Here is a 15503-nt window from a genome sequence, read left to right as displayed (position 1 = left end):
TTTCAGGACTCCAAGCACTCTGGCTTCCGCACCGTTTACCATGCCACCACACGGATCCCCCCCACATCTCCTCTCTGCCTGCTGAGCAACAAGCAGCCGTGTAGGTATTTCGGAACACTTCTTGCATGCAGAGCCCAAGGCGGCACACTGCTCTCTCTCTTCCTTTAGAAACCTAGGGTGCCGCAGGTTGCCCCAGCTCACGACGACAGTCTGAGCCGGGCTCATGTGCTGGGGAACGTGGATTCAGTGAGGACAAGGGCTTTACATGCCTCAGAAAAACACTCTGCTCAGCCTTCCATCCAGGAGCTCACACCGACTGGCTCGTTGGTTTAGCAGGACGTCGATGTGAGGTCCAAGCTGAGCAAAGAGCACAATTCCTCCTTTACCCTGCTAGGCCCCCGGAAGAAGTACAGCCAACTAGGCCTCGCTCAGGCCAGCCCTCCTTCAGGGATCTTGCCACACTTCGAAGCCTGCACAGTAAAAGATACTTAGCGAAGTTGCCAGGGTTTCGCTATGCTCTCCCTTGGCCACTCCACTACTGCAGGGACTCATGTTTGCTGTGAACTAGGATAGGTGGCCCTGCTTCCAAAAGCAGCCTTTTCCCTTTGGAAGCTTGGATTCTCGTGTCTCAGGGGCTGCTTGCCACACCTTGAAGTGGCCCAGGTTCTAGCCTCCGCAGGTACGCTTGCGTAGCAAACGAGCACTTTCCCCCGAGAAACCGGGTTCCTGCCACGCTGGGGGAGAGTTAATCCCGCAGACCTCGTTCCTCCTGGGAAAGAGCAAGGCCACCCTGAGCCTCAGGCTAGTGCCTAAGTTTCCACCGGGCAAGCTCTGCGTGCCTCTGTTTCCATGAGGTCTCCACCGTTGTTGTGCTTCAATGCAACGCGAGGATAGCTTTCAGGACTCCAAGCACTCTGTCCTCCGCACCTTTTCCCATGCTACCATACGGATCCCCCCCACATCTCCTCTCTGCCAGCTGAGCAACAAGCAGCCGTGTAGGCCCTTCAGAACACTTCTTGCATGCAGAGCCCAAGGCGGCACACTGCTCTCTCTCTTCCTTTGAAACCTAGGTTGCCGCAGCTTGCCCAAGCTCACGAAGACTCTAGTCTGAGCCGCTTTCATGTGCTGGGTAACGTGGACACAGTGAGGAGAAGGGCCCAACCTGCAATCAGAAAAACACTCTGCTCAGCCTTCCATCCAGGAGCTCACACCGACTGGCTCGTTGGTTTAGCAGGACGTCGATGTGAGGTCCAAGCTGAGCAATGAGCACAATTCCAACTTTACCCTGCTAGGCCTCGGAAAGAGGTTTTGCCAAATAGGCCTTACTCAGGCCATCCCTCCGTCAGTGATCTTGCCACACTTCGACGCCTGCACAGTAAAAGATACTTAGCCAAGTTGCCAGTGTTTCGCCAAACTCTCCCTCGGCAGATCCACTACTGCAGGGACTCATGTTTGCTGTGAACTAGGATAGGTGGCCCTGCTTCGAAAAGCATTCTTTTCCCCTTTGGAAATGTGGATTCTTGTAGCCTCGGAGCTGTTTGCGAAAGCCTAGGAAGGCCCATCTTCTACTCACTGCAGGCAAGCCCGGGAAGGAAACGAGAATGTTCCCCCAGAGAAACAGGCTGCTTGCAAGTGTCGAGGGGCGCTTCTCAGGTGCCCAGTGTGTCCCGTTTGTTTTCCTTCGCAGCTCCCATCCTGCAGGTGCTTATTCTGGGTGCTAACAAGGGTAGGTGGCTCTGCCGACAAAAGCAGCCTTTTCCCTTTGGAAGCTTGGATTCTAGTGTCTCAGGGGCTGCTTGCCAAACCTTGAAGTGGCCCAGGTTCTAGCCTCCGCAGGTACGCTGCGTAGCAAACGAACACTTTCCCCCGAGAAAGCGGGTTCCTGCCACGCTGGAGGAGAGTTAATCCCGCAGACCTCGTTCCTCCTGGGAAAGTGCAAGGCCACCCTGAGCCTCTGGGTAGTGCCTAAGTTTCCACCGGGCAAGCTCTGCGTGCCTCGGTTTTCATGAGGTCTCCACCGTTGTTGTGCTTCAATGGAACGCGAGGATAGCTTTCAGGACTCCAAGCACTCTGGCCTCCGCACCGTTTCCCATGCTACCACACGGATCCCCCCCACATCTCCTCTCTGCCTGCTGAGCAACAAGCAGCCGTGTAGGTATTTCGGAACACTTCTTGCATGCAGAGCCCAAGGCGGCACACTGCTCTCTCTCTTCCTTTGGAAACCTAGGGTGCCGCAGCTTGCCCCAGCTCACGACGACAGTCTGGGCCGGTCGCATGTGCTGGGGAACGTGGATTCAGTGAGGTCAAGGGCTTTACATGCACTCAGAAAAACACTCTGCTCAGCCTTCCATCCAGGAGCTCACACCGACTGGCTCGTGGGTTTAGCAGGACGTCGATGTGAGGTCCAAGCTGAGCAAAGAGCACAATTCCTCCTTTACACTGCTAGGCCCCCGGAAGAGGTAGAGCCTACTAGGCTCGCTCAGGCCAGGCCTCCTTCAAGGATCTTGCCACACTTCGAAGCCTGCACAGTAAAAGCTACTTCGTGAAGTTGCCAGGGTTTCGCCATGCTCTGCCTTGGCAGCTCCACTACTGCAGGGACTCATGTTTGCTGTGAACTAGGATAGGTGGCCCTGCTTCCAAAAGCAGTCTTTTCCCCTTTGGAAATCTGGATTCTTGTAGCCTCGGAGCTGTTTGCGAAAGCCTAGGAAGGCCCAGCTTCTACTCAGTGCAGGCACGCCCGGGGAGGAAATGAGTATGTTCCCCCAGAGAAACAGGCTGCTTGCAAGTGTCGAGGGGCGCTTCTCAGGTGCCCAGTGTGTCCCGTTTGTTTCCCTTCGCAGCTCCCATCCTGCAGGTGCTTATGCTGGGTGCTAACAAGGGTAGGTGGCTCTGCCGACAACAGCAGCCTTTTCCCTTTGGAAGCATGGATTCTAGTGTCTCAGGGGCTGCTTGCCAAACCTTGAAGTGGCCTAGGTTCTAGCCTCCGCAGGTACGCTTGCGTAGCAAACGAGCAGTTTCCCCCGAGAAACCGGGTTCCTGCCACGCTGGAGGAGAGTTAATCCCGCAGACCTCGTTCCTCCTGGGAAAGCGCAAGGCCACCCTGAGCCTCTGGGTAGTGCCTAAGTTTCCACCGGGCAAGCTCTTCGTGCCTCGGTTTTCATGAGGTCTCCACCGTTGTTGTGCTTCAATGGAACGCGAGGATAGCTTTCAGGACTCCAAGCACTATGCTTTCCGCACCGTTTACCATGCCACCACACGGATCCCCCCCACATCTCCTCTCTGCCTGCTGAGCAACAAGCAGCCGTGTAGGTATTTCGGAACACTTCTTGCATGCAGAGCCCAAGGCGGCACACTGCTCTCTCTCTTCCTTTGGAAACCTAGGGTGCCGCAGCTTGCCCCAGCTCACGACGACAGTCTAGGCCCGTCTCATGTGCTGGGGAACGTGGATTCAGTGAGGACAAGGGCTTTACATGCACTCAGAAAAACACTCTGCTCAGCCTTCCATCCAGGAGCTCACACCGACTGGCTCGTTGGTTTAGAAGGACGTCGATGTGAGGTCCAAGCTGAGCAAAGAGCACAATTCCTCCTTTACACTGCTAGGCCCCCGGAAGAGGTAGAGCCAACAAGGCTCGCTCAGGCCAGGCCTCCTTCAACGATCTTGCCACACTTCGAAGCCTGCACATTAAAAGATACTTCGCGAAGTTGCCAGGGTTTCGCCATGCTCTCCCTTGGCAGCTCCACTACTGCAGGGACTCATGTTTGCTGTGAACTAGGATAGGTGGCCTTGCTTCGAAAAGCATTCTTTTCCTATTAGGAAATGTGGATTCTTGTAGACTCGGAGCTGTTTGCGAAAGCCTAGGAAGGCCCAGCTTCTACTCACTGCAGGCACGCCCGGGGAGGAAACGAGAATGTTCCCCCAGAGAAACAGGCTGCTTGCAAGTGTCGAGGGGCGCTTCTCAGGTGCCCAGTGTGTCCCGTTTGTTTTCCTTTGCAGCTCCCATCCTGCAGGTGCTTATGCTGGGTGCTAACAAGGGTAGGTGGCTCTGCCGACAAAAGCAGCGTTTTCCCTTTGGAAGCTTGGATTCTAGTGTCTCAGGGGCTGCTTGCCAAACCTTGAAGTTGCCCAGGTTCTAGCCTCCGCAGGTACGGTTGCGTAGCAAACGAGCACTTTCCCCCGAGAAACCGGGTTCCTGCCACGCTGGAGGAGAGTTAATCCCGCAGACCTCGTTCCTCCTGGGAAAGCGCAAGGCCACCCTGAGCCTCAGGGTAGTGCCTAAGTTTCCACCGGGCAAGCTCTGCGTGCCTCGGTTTCATGAGATCTCCACCGTTGTTGTGCTTCAATGGAACGCGAGGATAGCTTTCAAGACTCCAAGCACTCTGGCCTCCGCACCGTTTACCATGCCACCACACGGATCCCCCCCACATCTCCTCTCTGCCTGCTGAGCAACAAGCAGCCGTGTAGGTATTTCGGAACACTTCTTGCATGCAGAGCCCAAGGCGACACACTGCTCTCTCTCTTCCTTTGGAAACCTAGGGTGCCGCAGCTTGCCCCAGCTCACGACGACAGTCTGGGCCGGTCTCATGTGCTGGGGAACGTGGACTCAGTGAGGACAAGGGCTTTACATGCACTCAGAAAAACAGTGTGCTCAGCCTTCCATCCAGGAGCTCACACCGACTGGCTCGTTGGTTTAGCAGGACGTCGATGTGAGGTCCAAGTTGAGAAAAGAGCACAATACCTCCTTTACCATGCAAGGCCTCGGAAAGAGGTTTTGCCAAATAGGCCTTACTCAGGCCAGCCCTCCGTCAGTGATCTTGCCACACTTCGACGCCTGCACGGTAAAAGATACTTGTCGAAGTTGCCAGGGTTTCGCCATGCTCTCCCTTGGCCACTCCACTACTGCAGGGACTCATGTTTGCTGTGAACTAGGATAGGTGGCCCTGCTTCCAAAAGCAGTCTTTTCCCCTTTGGAAATCTGGATTCTTGTAGCCTCGGAGCTGTTTGCAAAACCCTAGGAAGGCCCAGCTTCTAATCACTGCAGGCACGCCCGGGGAGGAAACGAGAATGTTCCCCCAGAGAAACAGGCTGCTTGCAAGTGTCGAGGGACGCTTCTCAGGTGCCCAGTGTGTCCCGTTTGTTTTCCTTTGCAGCTCCCATCCTGCAGGTGCTTATGCTGGGTGCTAACAAGGGTAGGTGGCTCTGCCGACAAAAGCAGCCTTTTCCCTTTGGAAGCTTGGATTCTAGTGTCTTAGGGGCTTCTTGCCAAACCTTGAAGTTGCCCAGGTTCCAGCCTCCGCAGGTACGGTTGCGTAGCAAACGAGCACTTTCCCCCGAGAAACCGGGTTCCTGCCACGCTGGAGGAGAGTTAATCCCGCAGACCTCGTTCCTCCTGGGAAAGAGCAAGGCCACCCTGAGCCTCAGGCTAGTGCCTAAGTTTCCACCGGGCAAGCTCTGCGTGCCTCTGTTTCCATGAGGTCTCCACCGTTGTTGTGCTTCAATGGAACGCGAGGATAGCTTTCAGGACTCCAAGCACTCTGTCCTCCGCACCTTTTCCCATGCTACCATACGGATCCCCCCCACATCTCCTCTCTGCCAGCTGAGCAACAAGCAGCCGTGTAGGCCCTTCAGAACACTTCTTGCATGCAGAGCCCAAGGCGGCACACTGCTCTCTCTCTTCCTTTGAAACCTAGGTTGCCGCAGCTTGCCCAAGCTCACGAAGACTCTAGTCTGAGCCGCTTTCATGTGCTGGGTAACGTGGACACAGTGAGGAGAAGGGCCCAACCTGCAATCAGAAAAACACTCTGCTCAGCCTTCCATCCAGGAGCTCACACCGACTGGCTCGTTGGTTTAGCAGGACGTCGATGTGAGGTCCAAGCTGAGCAATGAGCACAATTCCAACTTTACCCTGCTAGGCCTCGGAAAGAGGTTTTGCCAAATAGGCCTTACTCAGGCCATCCCTCCGTCAGTGATCTTGCCACACTTCGACGCCTGCACAGTAAAAGATACTTAGCCAAGTTGCCAGTGTTTCGCCAAACTCTCCCTCGGCAGATCCACTACTGCAGGGACTCATGTTTGCTGTGAACTAGGATAGGTGGCCCTGCTTCCAAAAGCAGTCTTTTCCCCTTTGGAAATCTGGATTCTTGTAGCCTCGGAGCTGTTTGCGAAAGCCTAGGAATGCCAGGCTTCTACCCACTGCAGGCACGCCCGTGGAGGAAACGAGAATGTTCCCCCAGAGAAACAGGCTGCTTGCAAGTGTCGAGGGGCGCTTCTCAGGTGCCCAGTGTGTCCCGTTTGTTTTCCTTCGCAGCTCCCATCCTGCAGGTGCTTATTCTGGGTGCTAACAAGGGTAGGTGGCTCTGCCGACAAAAGCAGCCTTTTCCCTTTGGAAGCTTGGATTCTAGTGTCTCAGGGGCTGCTTGCCAAACCTTGAAGTGGCCCAGGTTCTAGCCTCCGCAGGTACGCTGCGTAGCAAACGAACACTTTCCCCCGAGAAAGCGGGTTCCTGCCACGCTGGAGGAGAGTTAATCCCGCAGACCTCGTTCCTCCTGGGAAAGAGCAAGGCAACCCAGAGTCTCAGGCTAGGGCCTAAGTTTCCACCGGGCAAGCTCTGCGTGCCTCGGTTTCCATGAGGTCTCCACCGTTGTTGTGCGTCAATGGAACGCGAGGATAGCTTTCAGGACTCCAAGCACTCTGGCCTCCGCACCGTTTCCCATGCTACCACACGGATTCCCCCCACATCTCCTCTCTGCCTGCTGAGCAACAAGCAGCCGTGTAGGTATTTCGGAACACTTCTTGCATGCAGAGCCCAAGGCGGCACACTGCTCTCTCTCTTCCTTTGGAAACCTAGGGTGCCGCAGCTTGCCCCAGCTCACGACGACAGTCTGGGCCGGTCGCATGTGCTGGGGAACGTGGATTCAGTGAGGTCAAGGGCTTTACATGCACTCAGAAAAACACTCTGCTCAGCCTTCCATCCAGGAGCTCACACCGACTGGCTCGTGGGTTTAGCAGGACGTCGATGTGAGGTCCAAGTTGAGTAAAGAGCACAATGCCTCCTTTACCCTGCAAGGCCTCGGAAAGAGGATTGCCAAATAGGCCTTACTCAGGCCAGCCCTCCGTCAGTGATCTTGCCACACTTCGACGCCTGCACGGTAAAAGATACTTAGCGAAGTTACCAGGGTTTCTCCATGCTCTTCCTCGGCACCTCCACTACTGCAGGGACTCATGTTTGCTGTGAACTAGGATAGGTGGCCCTGCTTCGAAAAGCATTCTTTTCCCCTTTGGAAATGTGGATTCTTGTAGCCTCGGAGCTGTTTGCGAAAGCCTAGGAAGGCCCATCTTCTACTCACTGCAGGCAAGCCCGGGAAGGAAACGAGAATGTTCCCCCAGAGAAACAGGCTGCTTGCAAGTGTCGAGGGGCGCTTCTCAGGTGCCCAGTGTGTCCCGTTTGTTTTCCTTTGCAGCTCCCATCCTGCAGGTGCTTATGCTGGGTGCTAACAAGGGTAGGTGGCTCTGCCGACAAAAGCAGCCTTTTCCCTTTGGAAGCTTGGATTCTAGTGTCTCAGGGGCTGCTTGCCAAACCTTGAAGTGGCCCAGGTTCTAGCCTCCGCAGGTACGCTTGCGTAGCAAACGAGCACTTTCCCCCGAGAAACCGGGTTCCTGCCACGCTGGAGGAGAGTTAATCCCGCAGACCTCGTTCCTCCTGGGAAAGCGCAAGGCCACACTGAGCCTCAGGGTAGTGCCTAAGTTTCCACCGGGCAAGCTCTGCGTGCCTCGGTTTTCATGAGATCTCCACCGTTGTTGTGCTTCAATGGAACGCGAGGATAGCTTTCAGGACTCCAAGCACTCTGGCTTCCGCACCGTTTACCATGCCACCACACGGATCCCCCCCACATCTCCTCTCTGCCTGCTGAGCAACAAGCAGCCGTGTAGGTATTTCGGAACACTTCTTGCATGCAGAGCCCAAGGCGGCACACTGCTCTCTCTCTTCCTTTGGAAACCTAGGGTGCCGCAGCTTGCCCCAGCTCACGACGACAGTCTAGGCCCGTCTCATGTGCTGGGGAACGTGGATTCAGTGAGGACAAGGGCTTTACATGCACTCAGAAAAACAGTGTGCTCAGCCTTCCATCCAGGAGCTCACACCGACTGGCTCGTTGGTTTAGCAGGACGTCGATGTGAGGTCCAAGTTGAGTAAAGAGCACAATGCCTCCTTTACCCTGCAAGGCCTCGGAAAGAGGTTTTGCCAAATAGGCCTTACTCAGGCCAGCCCTCCGTCACTGATCTTGCCACACTTCGACGCCTGCACGGTAAAAGATACTTGGCGAAGTTGCCAGGGTTTCGCCATGCTCTCCCTTGGCAGCTCCACTACTGCAGGGACTCATGTTTGCTGTGAACTAGGATAGGTGGCCCTGCTTCCAAAAGCAGTCTTTTCCCCTTTGGAAATCTGGATTCTTGTAGCCTCGGAGCTGTTTGCGAAAGCCTAGGAAGGCCCAGCTTCTACTCACTGCAGGCACGCCCGGGGAGGAAACGAGTATGTTCCCCCAGAGAAACAGGCTGCTTGCAAGTGTCGAGGGGCGCTTCTCAGGTGCCCAGTGTGTCCCGTTTGTTTCCCTTCGCAGATCCCATCCTGCAGGTGCTTATGCTGGGTGCTAACAAGGGTAGGTGGCTCTGCCGACAAAAGCAGCCTTTTCCCTTTGGAAGCTTGGATTCTAGTGTCTCAGGGGCTGCTTGCCAAACCTTGAAGTGGCCCAGGTTCTAGCCTCCGCAGGTACGCTTGTGTAGAAAACGAGCAGTTTCCCCCGAGAAACCGGGTTCCTGCCACGCTGGAGGAGAGTTAATCCCGCAGACCTCGTTCCTCCTGGGAAAGCGCAAGGCCACCCTGAGCCTCAGGGTAGTGCCTAAGTTTCCACCGGGCAAGCTCTGCGTGCCTCGGTTTCATGAGATCTCCACCGTTGTTGTGCTTCAATGGAACGCGAGGATAGCTTTCAGGACTCCAAGCACTCTGGCCTCCGCACCGTTTACCATGCCACCACACGGATCCCCCCACATCTCCTCTCTGCCTGCTGAGCAACAAGCAGCCGTGTAGGTATTTCGGAACACTTCTTGCATGCAGAGCCCAAGGCGACACACTGCTCTCTCTCTTCCTTTGGAAACCTAGGGTGCCGCAGCTTGCCCTAGCTCACGACGACAGTCTGGGCCGGTCTCATGTGCTGGGGAACGTGGACTCAGTGAGGACAAGGGCCCTACCTGCACTCAAAAAAACACTCTGCTCAGCCTTCCATCCAAGAGCTCAAACAGATTGGCTCGTTGGTTTAGGAGGACGTCGATGTGAGGTCCAAGCTGAGCAAAGAGCACAATTCCTCCTTTACCCTGCTAGGCCCCCGGAAGAAGTACAGCCAACTAGGCCTCGCTCAGGCCAGCCCTCCTTCTGGGATCTTGCCACACTTCGAAGCCTGCACAGTAAAAGATACTTAGCGAAGTTGCCAGGGTTTCGCTATGCTCTCCCTTGGCCACTCCACTACTGCAGGGACTCATGTTTGCTGTGAACTAGGATAGGTGGCCCTGCTTCCAAAAGCAGCCTTTTCCCTTTGAAGCTTGGATTCTCGTGTCTCAGGGGCTGCTTGCCACACCTTGAAGTGGCACAGGTTCTAGCCTCCGCAGGTACGCTTGCGGAGCAAACGAGCACTTTCTCCCGAGAAACCGGGTTCCTGCCACGCTGGGGGAGAGTTAATCCCGCAGACCTCGTTCCTCCTGGGAAAGAGCAAGGCCACCCTGAGCCTCAGGCTATTGCCTAAGTTTCCACCGGGCAAGCTCTGCGTGCCTCTGTTTCCATGAGGTCTCCACCGTTGTTGTGCTTCAATGGAACGCGAGGATAGCTTTCAGGACTCCAAGCACTCTGTCCTCCGCACCTTTTCCCATGCTACCATACGGATCCCCCCCACATCTCCTCTCTGCCAGCTGAGCAACAAGCAGCCGTGTAGGCCCTTCAGAACACTTCTTGCATGCAGAGCCCAAGGCGGCACACTGCTCTCTCTCTTCCTTTGAAACCTAGGTTGCCGCAGCTTGCCCAAGCTCACGAAGACTCTAGTCTGAGCCGCTTTCATGTGCTGGGTAACGTGGACACAGTGAGGAGAAGGGCCCAACCTGCAATCAGAAAAACACTCTGCTCAGCCTTCCATCCAGGAGCTCACACCGACTGGCTCGTTGGTTTAGCAGGACGTCGATGTGAGGTCCAAGCTGAGCAATGAGCACAATTCCAACTTTACCCTGCTAGGCCTCGGAAAGAGGTTTTGCCAAATAGGCCTTACTCAGGCCATCCCTCCATCAGTTATCTTGCCACACTTCGACGCCTGCACAGTAAAAGATACTTAGCCAAGTTGCCAGTGTTTCGCCAAACTCTCCCTCGGCAGATCCACTACTGCAGGGACTCATGTTTGCTGTGAACTAGGATAGGTGGCCCTGCTTCCAAAAGCAGTCTTTTCCCCTTTGGAAATCTGGATTCTTGTAGCCTCGGAGCTGTTTGCGAAAGCCTAGGAATGCCAGGCTTCTACCCACTGCAGGCACGCCCGTGGAGGAAACGAGAATGTTCCCCCAGAGAAACAGGCTGCTTGCAAGTGTCGAGGGGCGCTTCTCAGGTGCCCAGTGTGTCCCGTTTGTTTTCCTTCGCAGCTCCCATCCTGCAGGTGCTTATTCTGGGTGCTAACAAGGGTAGGTGGCTCTGCCGACAAAAGCAGCCTTTTCCCTTTGGAAGCTTGGATTCTAGTGTCTCAGGGGCTGCTTGCCAAACCTTGAAGTGGCCCAGGGTCTAGCCTCCGCAGGTACGCTGCGTAGCAAACGAACACTTTCCCCCGAGAAAGCGGGTTCCTGCCACGCTGGAGGAGAGTTAATCCCGCAGACCTCGTTCCTCCTGGGAAAGAGCAAGGCCACCCAGAGTCTCAGGCTAGGGCCTAAGTTTCCACCGGGCAAGCTCTGCGTGCCTCGGTTTCCATGAGGTCTCCACCGTTGTTGTGCGTCAATGGAACGCGAGGATAGCTTTCAGGACTCCAAGCACTCTGGCCTCCGCACCGTTTCCCATGCTACCACACGGATTCCCCCCACATCTCCTCTCTGCCTGCTGAGCAACAAGCAGCCGTGTAGGTATTTCGGAACACTTCTTGCATGCAGAGCCCAAGGCGGCACACTGCTCTCTCTCTTCCTTTGGAAACCTAGGGTGCCGCAGCTTGCCCCAGCTCACGACGACAGTCTGGGCCGGTCGCATGTGCTGGGGAACGTGGATTCAGTGAGGTCAAGGGCTTTACATGCACTCAGAAAAACACTCTGCTCAGCCTTCCATCCAGGAGCTCACACCGACTGGCTCGTGGGTTTAGCAGGACGTCGATGTGAGGTCCAAGTTGAGTAAAGAGCACAATGCCTCCTTTACCCTGCAAGGCCTCGGAAAGAGGATTGCCAAATAGGCCTTACTCAGGCCAGCCCTCCGTCAGTGATCTTGCCACACTTCGACGCCTGCACGGTAAAAGATACTTAGCGAAGTTACCAGGGTTTCTCCATGCTCTTCCTCGGCACCTCCACTACTGCAGGGACTCATGTTTGCTGTGAACTAGGATAGGTGGCCCTGCTTCGAAAAGCATTCTTTTCCCCTTTGGAAATGTGGATTCTTGTAGCCTCGGAGCTGTTTGCGAAAGCCTAGGAAGGCCCATCTTCTACTCACTGCAGGCAAGCCCGGGAAGGAAACGAGAATGTTCCCCCAGAGAAACAGGCTGCTTGCAAGTGTCGAGGGGCGCTTCTCAGGTGCCCAGTGTGTCCCGTTTGTTTTCCTTTGCAGCTCCCATCCTGCAGGTGCTTATGCTGGGTGCTAACAAGGGTAGGTGGCTCTGCCGACAAAAGCAGCCTTTTCCCTTTGGAAGCTTGGATTCTAGTGTCTCAGGGGCTGCTTGCCAAACCTTGAAGTGGCCCAGGTTCTAGCCTCCGCAGGTACGCTTGCGTAGCAAACGAGCACTTTCCCCCGAGAAACCGGGTTCCTGCCACGCTGGAGGAGAGTTAATCCCGCAGACCTCGTTCCTCCTGGGAAAGCGCAAGGCCACACTGAGCCTCAGGGTAGTGCCTAAGTTTCCACCGGGCAAGCTCTGCGTGCCTCGGTTTTCATGAGATCTCCACCGTTGTTGTGCTTCAATGGAACGCGAGGATAGCTTTCAGGACTCCAAGCACTCTGGCTTCCGCACCGTTTACCATGCCACCACACGGATCCCCCCCACATCTCCTCTCTGCCTGCTGAGCAACAAGCAGCCGTGTAGGTATTTCGGAACACTTCTTGCATGCAGAGCCCAAGGCGGCACACTGCTCTCTCTCTTCCTTTGGAAACCTAGGGTGCCGCAGCTTGCCCCAGCTCACGACGACAGTCTAGGCCCGTCTCATGTGCTGGGGAACGTGGATTCAGTGAGGACAAGGGCTTTACATGCACTCAGAAAAACAGTGTGCTCAGCCTTCCATCCAGGAGCTCACACCGACTGGCTCGTTGGTTTAGCAGGACGTCGATGTGAGGTCCAAGTTGAGTAAAGAGCACAATGCCTCCTTTACCCTGCAAGGCCTCGGAAAGAGGTTTTGCCAAATAGGCCTTACTCAGGCCAGCCCTCCGTCACTGATCTTGCCACACTTCGACGCCTGCACGGTAAAAGATACTTGGCGAAGTTGCCAGGGTTTCGCCATGCTCTCCCTTGGCAGCTCCACTACTGCAGGGACTCATGTTTGCTGTGAACTAGGATAGGTGGCCCTGCTTCCAAAAGCAGTCTTTTCCCCTTTGGAAATCTGGATTCTTGTAGCCTCGGAGCTGTTTGCGAAAGCCTAGGAAGGCCCAGCTTCTACTCACTGCAGGCACGCCCGGGGAGGAAACGAGTATGTTCCCCCAGAGAAACAGGCTGCTTGCAAGTGTCGAGGGGCGCTTCTCAGGTGCCCAGTGTGTCCCGTTTGTTTCCCTTCGCAGATCCCATCCTGCAGGTGCTTATGCTGGGTGCTAACAAGGGTAGGTGGCTCTGCCGACAAAAGCAGCCTTTTCCCTTTGGAAGCTTGGATTCTAGTGTCTCAGGGGCTGCTTGCCAAACCTTGAAGTGGCCCAGGTTCTAGCCTCCGCAGGTACGCTTGTGTAGAAAACGAGCAGTTTCCCCCGAGAAACCGGGTTCCTGCCACGCTGGAGGAGAGTTAATCCCGCAGACCTCGTTCCTCCTGGGAAAGCGCAAGGCCACCCTGAGCCTCAGGGTAGTGCCTAAGTTTCCACCTGGCAAGCTCTGCGTGCCTCGGTTTCATGAGATCTCCACCGTTGTTTTGCTTCAAAGGAACGCGAGGATAGCTTTCAGGACTCCAAGCACTCTGGCCTCCGCACCGTTTACCATGCCACCACACGGATCCCCCCCACATCTCCTCTCTGCCTGCTGAGCAACAAGCAGCCGTGTAGGTATTTCGGAACACTTCTTGCATGCAGAGCCCAAGGCGACACACTGCTCTCTCTCTTCCTTTGGAAACCTAGGGTGCCGCAGCTTGCCCCAGCTCACGACGACAGTCTGGGCCGGTCTCATGTGCTGGGGAACGTGGACTCAGTGAGGACAAGGGCCCTACCTGCACTCAAAAAAACACTCTGCTCAGCCTTCCATCCAGGAGCTCAAACAGATTGGATCGTTGGTTTAGGAGGACGTCGATGTGAGGTCCAAGCTGAGCAAAGAGCACAATTCCTCCTTTACCCTGCTAGGCCCCCGGAAGAAGTACAGCCAACTAGGCCTCGCTCAGGCCAGCCCTCCTTCAGGGATCTTGCCACACTTCGAAGCCTGCACAGTAAAAGATACTTAGCGAAGTTGCCAGGGTTTCGCTATGCTCTCCCTTGGCCACTCCACTACTGCAGGGACTCATGTTTGCTGTGAACTAGGATAGGTGGCCCTGCTTCCAAAAGCAGCCTTTTCCCTTTGGAAGCTTGGATTCTCGTGTCTCAGGGGCTGCTTGCCACACCTTGAAGTGGCCCAGGTTCTAGTCTCCGCAGGTACGCTTGCGTAGCAAACGAGCACTTTCCCCCGAGAAACCGGGTTCCTGCCACGCTGGGGGAGAGTTAATCCCGCAGACCTCGTTCCTCCTGGGAAAGAGCAAGGCCACCCTGAGCCTCAGGCTAGTGCCTAAGTTTCCACCGGGCAAGCTCTGCGTGCCTCTGTTTCCATGAGGTCTCCACCGTTGTTGTGCTTCAATGGAACGCGAGGATAGCTTTCAGGACTCCAAGCACTCTGTCCTCCGCACCTTTTCCCATGCTACCATACGGATCCCCCCCACATCTCCTCTCTGCCAGCTGAGCAACAAGCAGCCGTGTAGGCCCTTCAGAACACTTCTTGCATGCAGAGCCCAAGGCGGCACACTGCTCTCTCTCTTCCTTTGAAACCTAGGTTGCCGCAGCTTGCCCAAGCTCACGAAGACTCTAGTCTGAGCCGCTTTCATGTGCTGGGTAACGTGGACACAGTGAGGAGAAGGGCCCAACCTGCAATCAGAAAAACACTCTGCTCAGCCTTCCATCCAGGAGCTCACACCGACTGGCTCGTTGGTTTAGCAGGACGTCGATGTGAGGTCCAAGCTGAGCAATGAGCACAATTCCAACTTTACCCTGCTAGGCCTCGGAAAGAGGTTTTGCCAAATAGGCCTTACTCAGGCCATCCCTCCGTCAGTGATCTTGCCACACTTCGACGCCTGCACAGTAAAAGATACTTAGCCAAGTTGCCAGTGTTTCGCCAAACTCTCCCTCGGCAGATCCACTACTGCAGGGACTCATGTTTGCTGTGAACTAGGATAGGTGGCCCTGCTTCGAAAAGCATTCTTTTCCCCTTTGGAAATGTGGATTCTTGTAGCCTCGGAGCTGTTTGCGAAAGCCTAGGAAGGCCCATCTTCTACTCACTGCAGGCAAGCCCGGGAAGGAAACGAGAATGTTCCCCCAGAGAAACAGGCTGCTTGCAAGTGTCGAGGGGCGCTTCTCAGGTGCCCAGTGTGTCCCGTTTGTTTTCCTTCGCAGCTCCCATCCTGCAGGTGCTTATTCTGGGTGCTAACAAGGGTAGGTGGCTCTGCCGACAAAAGCAGCCTTTTCCCTTTGGAAGCTTGGATTCTAGTGTCTCAGGGGCTGCTTGCCAAACCTTGAAGTGGCCCAGGTTCTAGCCTCCGCAGGTACGCTGCGTAGCAAACGAACACTTTCCCCCGAGAAAGCGGGTTCCTGCCACGCTGGAGGAGAGTTAATCCCGCAGACCTCGTTCCTCCTGGGAAAGCGCAAGGCCACCCTGAGCCTCTGGGTAGTGCCTAAGTTTCCACCGGGCAAGCTCTGCGTTCCTCGGTTTTCATGAGGTCTCCACCGTTGTTGTGCTTCAATGGAACGCGAGGATAGCTTTCAGGACTCCAAGCACTCTGGCCTCCGCACCGTTTCCCATGCTACCACACGGATCCCCCCCACATCTCCTCTCTGCCTGCTGAGCAACAAGCAGCCGTGTAGGTATTTCGGAAC

Source organism: Eschrichtius robustus, chromosome 5 (genome assembly GCF_028021215.1).
Source record: "Eschrichtius robustus isolate mEscRob2 chromosome 5, mEscRob2.pri, whole genome shotgun sequence".
NCBI lineage: Eukaryota > Metazoa > Chordata > Mammalia > Artiodactyla > Eschrichtiidae > Eschrichtius > Eschrichtius robustus.
Note: the sequence above shows the minus strand (reverse complement) of the source record.